This window comes from Armigeres subalbatus, chromosome 2 (genome assembly GCF_024139115.2).
Source record: "Armigeres subalbatus isolate Guangzhou_Male chromosome 2, GZ_Asu_2, whole genome shotgun sequence".
Taxonomy (NCBI): domain Eukaryota; kingdom Metazoa; phylum Arthropoda; class Insecta; order Diptera; family Culicidae; genus Armigeres; species Armigeres subalbatus.
In genome coordinates this window covers 180,938,416-180,948,306 of record NC_085140.1, presented here as the reverse complement: position 1 = coordinate 180,948,306, position 9,891 = coordinate 180,938,416, and positions in this window count along the sequence as shown.

Genomic DNA, 9,891 nt, shown 5'->3' with positions numbered 1-9,891 from the left:
TAGAGTATTGACAATGGAGAGAAAATATTTTAAAATAATTCGGAAGACATGACATTTTCGATTAATGACCGCCCGAAATCCTATAGTGGAGACATAAGATACGGCGACCACAAATCAAAGTCACAGCTTTTTTTTGCACTCTCGTCTCGTTCTCATTTCACATTTTCATTATCTCTTTCGCTGTCGCTTGGATTGCCGTAATGTCTCTTGCGCTATATACTCCTACTCTGAATTGGAATCAATACGACTGCTTTTGTGCACAATTGCTGCCACGTTGTTTGTAAAACTGAGAAGGCATTTAAGTTCAGTTCCAAATTGTTGGAAGTTGTACGAGCATTTGTGTCCTTTTTGGTAAATTTAGCCGTAAAGTACATTATACAAACAATGTAGTTCTGATAGAACTATTCAACGCACTTATAATTAAATTTGATTGCATTCAGCTCAGTTAGAAATAAAACTGGCACAGTATAAAATCCAGAGCATTAGTGATTAATCATAGATTTAATCATGATTAATGAATAATAGGTTATTTAATCTTTATTCATTAATCACAATCATACAAAAAATACTATTCAATCATTAATCACTAATCGTTAATCATAGATTTTTATATTTAATCATTAATCACTAATCATATTCATAACAGTTTTGAGTTTATTCATTAATCATCAATTTTAATCATTGAACACATCGCTTTTATTCATTATTCTTTAATCATAATCATACAATTTTTGTACTTTTAAAAACATAATTTGGTAGAAAGGTTACTTGATTATTGATCATTATGCAAATAATTTAATTTGATTATTCATAATCCTTAATCATTAATAATATTGATCGTTATAATCATTAATCATACACATATTGTGTCGACATTTATTCACGATCGGTAATCGTTAATCATACTCCAAACGTTTTATTCATTAATCATAATCGTTGATCATTGTCAAAAATTTAATTTAATCGTTCATCATAATCATTAATCATTGTCAAAAATGAATAAATCACTAATCATAATCTTTAATCATAGAGTTGAATGATTTAATCATAACAAATTTAATCATTCATTGGAAGCTTTATTCATTAACGCTCTGATAAAATCTGCCTTTCTCGCGTTTAGCCAAGACACCAACCTTCCTCTTCTTACTCATTGGCATTACATCCCCCATTGGGGCAATGCCGTCTCGCAGCTTTATTAAGTTCATTAAGCACTTCCACGATTATTAACTGCGAGGTTTCTAAGCCAAGTTACCATTTTTGCAATCGTATATCATGAGGCTAACGCGATGATACTTCTATGCCCAGGGAAGCCGAGACAATTTCCAAACCGAAAATTGTCTAGACCGGCACCGGGAATTGAACCCAGCCATCTCAGTATGGTCTTGCTTTGTAGCAAGCGCGGCTTACCGCACGGCTATTACGAGGGACATCTACCTTATATGGTTTTATTTGACTCGATATACCATTTTCTTCATAAATTTTAAACGCAATGGCTGATTGTTATCAAATTCAATAGTAATCAACAGGGATTATATACCACTCTTTCTCACGACCAGAGAATCCTCACTCAGTCAGATTTTCGCTGAGAAATCGATTCGCGGGAAAGAAAAAAAGCCCTGATTAGAGATAACCTTTTTTCTCGAAAATTCTCGCGAATAGTGAGTGAGGCATAAAAATAATAAAACGGAAAAGAAATTTCATCAAGTAGACACGATTTTCGATTACCTTCTAGGTTCGATCTAGAGAAAAGAGCTATGAAGGAAAGATGTGTTTCATCACAAACTACGGAAAAAGATTCTCTCATCGAAACGAAAACTACGAGCCTGGTGATCAACGAGGGCTTTCCCCTGTCGCGTGCATGTCAATGCAACTTGTTAGCAAGTAACATGTCAAACAAATCTTTTTGAAATTATATTTTTTGTCTTTTTTTCTAGAATATTCAATATTTTTCTAGTTTCTACAATTTATTTCACCAAACAAAAATACACGTTTTTGCTGATTATTATTAAATACAATTAGTCAAAGATAAAATCGAAAGCAGTTTTAGATAGAAATCGATCACAGTAGCGACAGAAACACTCTCTATGTGGCACAGCACAAAGCTTTGTCCCTTTTTTGTTACCTTCCATGAATTTCCACCATAATCTGACCAGCCAGCCGCGAGGAGTATACAAAAATCGATACTAATTTCAACCTTCGTCATTAAATATACATGGTAGGCTATTGGTAGTGCCAGCAATGGTGTGTGCATCCTTCTCGATGATGATGGCAACGAGGAAAAAGCAGCAATTTCACTTTCACGTGGTCGGGGTTCAGCCAAATCGCACCGAGCGCCAACGAAAAATTACCCATTTTTCTTTTCAAACTTTCGTTTAGCAGATTTTTAATTAATCGTATCGGATATCCCTCAACCCCATAACTGAGGGTATCCTACTGCAAATGTACGCTTAATTTTGTATGAAACTATTTCCGTTGTCTTTGAACGAACAAAATATCACAAGTCAGTCGAAAAGCCGCTTGGTGCGGTTTGGTTGAACCCCGACCACGTGTCCGAGGCCCAGGAACAACATTCAACCATAATTTATCTTAGGATCCATTTAACCTTCGACTGGATTGCTATTGTCTTGTTTGTCATCATATCAGTGACGTAATCGTACTTAATCGCTATTGTTTTGCAATTGAACTAGTTATCCATAAGATTTATACATATTCTAGTGCAATTATTTGATGTAGTTCTGCAAATGTCGATAAAACATGAAGGTGGGGTGACTATATGGTATTAAGGAGGACTAAACTTATATGAAAAAATTCAAAATCTTTTTTTTTTCGAGACATATACCCTCTGAAAATAAAGTTTTTTTGCTCCCTCAAGCTACTGTGAAAATTTCAGCCAGATCCGTCAAGTCTAACTGGATGCTCAACGAGTTTTAAATTTATATGGGAAAAATCGACTGATTGTATGAGAAAATGATCCTCTTCCACTGTTTTACCTCTAGGTAGTTATTCAATGCCACTCATTAGTAACCTATACAATCTTTACCTTATTATGAAAAGGCTCCAGAAAACTGCGAGTGATTTCGTCAAAAAATAAAAAAGTTATACCTTGATGAAAAAAGTTGGAAAAATAAATTCCCTCCCTCGGCGTGCCTGAACGTTAAACATCCAGTTAGACTTGACGGATCTGGCAGAAATTTTCACAGTAGCTTCTGGGAGCCGAAAACTATTTTAAGAGGATATATGTCTCGAAAAAATGATTTTGATTTTTTTCATATAAGGCCGTTACAAATATTTATTTAACTTTTTGTCCTACTGGTCTCCGAAAGGTCAAGGGGGGGGGGATAATAAAAAATAAATATTAAAATGAAAAAATCAAAAAACTCCTCGGATTTGTTAAAGAATGTTTTGAAAATCCTCAAAATTATCCAAATTTTATTTTGTTGCCCCCTCAAAATATTATTTTTTGGCAAAAAAAATCCGAGGGGGGGAGACAAAATAGATATTAAATATTTGTATCGGCCTAAGTGTGGTCCAACTTAATATGATATCCTTAAGGAAAACATGTTCCAAGGCATATCCTTCTTTACTCCATTTTTTCTTTTTAAAAATGTCTTCTGTTTAAAACATTTCAAATCATCAACATGCAAATAGTAACTGTTTCAATTTAGCCATGCCAGTTTTACACAGGGCAGTCGAGTGGTTGTGCATACCCAAACCTGTGCTGAATCTTCCTAAAATATTTATATTTAGACCACACTTTTCCTGTGTCAGGTGGCAGTTGATCTGGCCATGACTCCAATTGATTCAACTGGATTCATGTGGATTAAGTGTATTGGTTAACTTATTCGTAATAATGACCTTATCGCCATGGCAGTAACAAGTTTCTTCCCGTCGTCGTCCACTTTACACTATGACATGATCGCATCAGATTTTTTTTTTTTTTTAACTAATTTTATTTGCTAATTATCTAATACATGCATTCATCTCTTAGACAAGGTGTTCCGTGTTTTCTTAACACTATCATCCTTATTTGCTATGTTATATTTTTAGTTATTATTAATACATTTCAATTGCCTCTGGCAGTTAGAATTTTTCCTCTGGTTGAATTGAACCATGTAGGAATTACAATGTTTTCTACTTAAACTAAACTTAACCTAATTTATACTAAGGGTACAAGGAGCTAATCGTTGCAATAGAAGATTGCAACGATTTTTGTCTGAAATTGGAAATTATTTTGTTGGACATTTGTTGCAATGTCTCAATATTAGAAATTCTATGAAGTTCATTGGTACTATACCACGGAGGCAACTTCAGAATCATTTTCAGAATTTTATTTTGAATCCTCTGAAGTGCCTTCTTTCTGGTATTGCAGCAACTAGTCCATATTGGCACATCATACAACATGGCAGGTCTGAAAATTTGTTTGTAAATCAAAAGTTTGTTCTTAAGACAAAGTTTTGATTTTCTGTTTATAAGTGGATATAGACACTTAATATATTTGTTACATTTGGCTTGAAGGCCTTCAATGTGATTTTTAAAAGTTAATTTTTGATCTAGCAGAAGTCCTAAATATTTAGCTTCGCTAGACAAATTAATTGGAACCCCATTCTTAGTGACAATACGTCTGCTAGTAGGTTTCAAATAAGAAGCTCTCGGCTTATGTGGGAAAATTATAAGCTGAGTTTTGGAAGCATTCGGGGAAATTTTCCATTTTTGCAAGTAAGTGGAGAAAATATCCAAACTTTTTTGCAATCTACTACAAATGACACGAAGGCTACGCCCTTTGGCTGAGAGACCTGTGTCATCTGCAAACAAAGATTTTGACACCCTGGTGGTAAATCAGGTAAGTCAGAAGGTAAAATGTTATACAAAATGGGCCCCAGAATGCTGCCTTGGGAACACCAGCTCTTACAGGTAATCTATCAGATTTAGAATTCTGATAGTTTACCTGCAGTGAGCGATCTGATAAATAATTTTGGATCAGTTTAATAATGTACAGAGGAAAATTAAAATTCATCAATTTTACAATCAAACCTTCATGCCAAACACTGTCAAATGCTTTCTCTATATCAAGAAGAGCAACTCCAGTCGAATATCCTTCAGATTTGTTGAGCCGAATTAAGTTCGTAACTCTTAATAACTAATGAGTGGTTGAATGCCCATGGCGAAAACCAAATTGCTCATCAGCAAAAATAGAATTGTCATTAATATGAACCATCATTCTATTTAAAATAATCTTTTCAAACAGTTTGCTTATTGAAGAAAGCAAACTGATTGGGCGATAACTAGAAGCCTCAGCTGGATTTTTGTCCGGCTTCAAAATTGGAACAACTTTGGCGTTTTTCCATTTATCTGGGAAGTATGCCAATAAAAAACATTTGTTAAATAAATTAACTAAAAAGGATAAAGAGCTCTTAGGAAGTTTTTTGATAAGTATGTAGAAAATACCATCATCACCCGGGGCTTTCATATTTTTAAATTTTCTAGTAATAGATCTCACTTCATCCAAATTAGTTCCCAACGAAGGGTCAAAAACATTATCTTGATCGAGAATGCCTTCGAAGCTTCTTGTAACCTGATCCTCAATTGGACTAGTGAGACCTAGACTAAAATTATGGGCACTCTCGAACTGCTGAGCAAGTTTTTGAGCCTTTTCGGCATTTGTTGATAAAATTTTATTTCCCTCTTTAAGCGCTGGAATTGGCTTTTGAGGTTTTTTAAGAATTTTTGATAATTTCCAAAAGGGTATCGAACTGGGTTCCAACTTCGAGACATTATTCTCAAAGTTGGTATTTCTCAGAATAGTGAAACGCCAAATAACGGAATAAGACGGATCAGTAGCTGAAGATCGTCGTCAATAATAATGGAGTTGAATTTAATTTCACATTTAGGAATTGCAATGCCTCTGGCTTCGACAATTAAATTTGTCAAAGATACGAGAGCATTATTAATATCACTTTTGGTATCGAGAGGAATATCAACATCAAAATTCCTATCGATATACGTTTTATATAAATCCCAATCAGCCCTATGATAATTGAAAGTAGAGCTGATTGGATTATGAATGGCTTCTTGTGAGATATCAAATGTCACAGGAAGGTGATCAGAGTCAAAGTCAGCATGAGTTACCAATTGGCCACACAGCTGACTTGAATCCGTTAAAACCAAATCAATTGTCGAAGGATTTCGAGTGGATGAAAAACAAGTTGGGTCATGAATAGTATAATATCCCGCAGAACAATCTTCAAATAAAATGTTGCCGTTGGAATTGCTTTGAGCATTATTCCATGAACGGTGTTTGGCATTGAAGTCACCAATTACGAAGAATTTTGATTTGTTGCGAGTCAGAATTTGAAGATCAGCTTTCAACAAATTCTTTTGCTGCCCATTGCATTGAAAAGGCAAATAGGCTGCAATGAAGGAAATTTGACCAAAATTTGTTTCAACAGAAACTCCCAAGGTTTCAAAAACTTTGGTTTCAAATGAAGAAAATAATTTATGTTTGATACGTCTATTAATGACAATGGCGACCACAGGCGCTGTCAAGACGATCATTTCTGTAGATAAAATAATTTGGATCTCGTTTAATGGAGAGTCCTGGTTTTAAATAGGTTTCAGTTATAATGGCAATATGCACATTATGAACTGTTAGGAAGTTGAATAATTCATCTTCCTTACCCTTTAGAGAGCGGGCATTCCAATTTAGAACTTTCACACAATTATTTAGATCCATTAAAACGGAGTCCGATAACAATTTTTGTGTGTACTTTATACCAACCTGAACAGCTTCTGGTATGGTATTTGCTATGAACATTGCATCAATCATGTGATGCAATTGTTCAGTTAAAAAATCAAAATCGGAAGCAGTCATGCTACCTGAATCGGCAACATGACCATTATTTTCCGTTGGGACATGGGTATAAACCTCATTTTGAGAAGAGAAATTTTGTCTACCAGCAGCGATGTTTGCATACGTAGGTACATTCGAAAAATTGGAATTTACTGAAGTGCTTGCTACCCGTTGACGAGCGGCAAAATTTGTTTGTGAATTGTGGTGGGTATGAATTGCTCGACCGGTAACTGGTTTCGAAGTTTGAGCGTTTGAAAAATTTCTACCCGTCGAATCTGGGATCCGATTGGAATTTCCCGTCATCAATTTTGCACGGGAATTCAAAACTTTTTTGCGTGAAGGGCATTCCCAGAAATTGGATTTATGATTGCCCCCACAATTTGCACATTCAAATTTATTGGAATCTTCTCTCACAGGACATGCGTCCTTGGCGTGAGAGGTTCCACCACAAATCATGCATTTACCACTTTTGGCACTTACGGCACTGGGTGGGGTTTTGGAAATTTCCCCCAGGCCTGCGGAAATGTTCCCATGTAACACGGACATGGGACATAATACAGGCCTTTTCCAAACTTTTCATATTATTTAGTTCACTTTTGTTAAAATGAACTAAATAAAATTCTTGAGAAATGCCCCTCTGGGAAGTACCAGAGTGGGATTTCTTTTTCATCTTAATTACTTGGACTGGTGAAAATCCAAGTAATTGAGAAATTTCAATTTTAATCTCATCCAGTGATTTATCATCACTGGGGAGACCTTTCAAGACGACTTTAAACAATCGCTCAGTTTTGTCGTCGTATGTGAAGAATTTATGGCGCTTCTCAGTTAAATACTGAAGAAGACGTTTGCGATCGTCAAAGGATCCCGGCAAAACGCGGCAGTCACCCTTCCTAGCAATCTGAAATGAAACCTTGATCCCCTGAAGGTTACTCTAAATCTCATTCCGGAAGCCAGAAAACTCGGCAACAGATACCACAATTGGCGGAATCCTTTGCTTTTTCGCATGAATCGAATCACCTGGGCTAGAGGTATATTCGATTTGCTCAATTTCATCATTAATCAAATCGAACTGATTGCTCAGTTCAATTGGAGAAGAATTATTTCCGATATTAGAGTTAGAAGGAATATCTGAATTCTCCAGCTTCCTTCTATTTTTTCCGCGCTTTGGCAGGACGGTCTTGAAATCTTGTTTCTTTGAAGGAAGTGGAGAATTCAGAGACTCCCCCTTCCTCTTGTTTTTATTAATGCTCATTGCTGAGCGTGGAGACGTGACCTTCTAAGAGGTTTTTTCCCAGAACGGTGTCCCTGCAGGATTACCACCGCTTGTCGGAATTTTACTTCCGCAAACGGGTCCAACGTAAAACGAAGGCACGGGTCCTTGCAAAGATCGTAACGGGATCAGTGGGTACAAATAGCGCTAAGAAGCACCGTTGAAATTAAAATAGCTTCGGGTAGTATTAAAAACTTCCTTCCGCAAAGAGAGAAAGAACCGCACAGCACGAAACCACGATGCGGTCTATGATCGCATCAGATGATTTTAGTTTGGCTTCCTCGAGTGTTTCACTTAAATCTTTAAGAATCAGGAAGAATTCCACTCGACTCTTTCGAGTTCTTGACTCGACTTTCGAGTCGAGTCTAGTACGAGACACTGAAGACGGCCTTACTGTTGAGGTCGAAATACGTATCTGTCAAGATACAATTAAGTGGTGAAATTCGATGGGATTGTACAAACTCGTCTTATGACAAGTGAAGTAAAATTTATTTATTCAACAATCGTTGCAGCATAAGGAATATTTCTTCGCTACATCTAGAAAGAATGATGAGAATACAAACAACTTAAATTACTACGAATCTTAATTTTAAATCGTTTGACTAATTTTGTTGATTCCCCCTGTTGAACCATTTGACGCATTCCTGCCTAAAAGCACTAATTGTATTGCTGTTCTTCACATGATTTGGTAGTTGATTCCAAATTACAATGCCCCTCACAAACAAAGTATTCGCGAAATGGGACGAGTTAAATCGTGGTACTATAAAGTTTCTAGTGCGGATACTTTGAGAAGGATTAAGTTACACATATAAATAATAAGGAGATGACGAATGGATAATTCTAAACAAAGTGAGGCATGATCTCATTTTTAAAAAGTCATTGAAAGGGCAGCAAACTAACTTGTATTGCAGATGGGAAACATGAGAGTATCTTGGTAAGTTATAAATGTATCGTACGCAGGAATTTAAAACAATTCTAAATCTATTGATGGCTAGAACTGACGCATTTAAAAGAAAAACTTCTCCGTACAAAAAGTGTGAAAGTAACAGGGATTTGAACAGTTGTAATTGAACAGCACTGGGTAGCATATATCTAGGATAGGATGTGCCAAGTAGTCAATCGTAACGATTTGCTGTCACAATCGTACCGGTTGCTGATTGGTTGAAAATGACAATCGATTACTTCGATTGGTGGCGGCGCGTTTTTCGTAGGGCAGCATGTTGTTAGTTTGGCCGTGTTGCAAGTTTATAAAGTTGATATTAAGCAAAATACGTAAATGTTTGAGTTCCAGTTTTTTGGTAAAAAATAAATTTGTATTGAAATGCAAACGCTGTAATAATTATTCTCAATGGCTGTAAAGGGTTTAAAACTGTCGATTTTAAGCATTACGATTCACCTTTCTGTCATTTTCGATCTCAAAGTCATATTTACATTAGCGAAAACTTCACTGTGTTAGTCTTTCGCTTCTCTTACATAAATAATGGATGGAACGGAAAGAAAAACATCAAGTTTTGATACATGACATTTGGAAGATTTTGTAACAAATTACTGGCTGCACTGGCGACCACCTCGTCAGAGCAATCGACTAAAAAACAACAAGGCAGTCTCAATTGATTTGTCACATCCTATCCTAGGCATATATGTCGAAAGCCTCAAGAGCCTTAATCCTCTATAAGCTTTGCTGCACTGACCATTGATATGGCAGTCCCATTCAAGGTTATTTTGAACAACATAACCAAGGTTGGTCACTTTCTTTATGTACTCTAGTTGAACG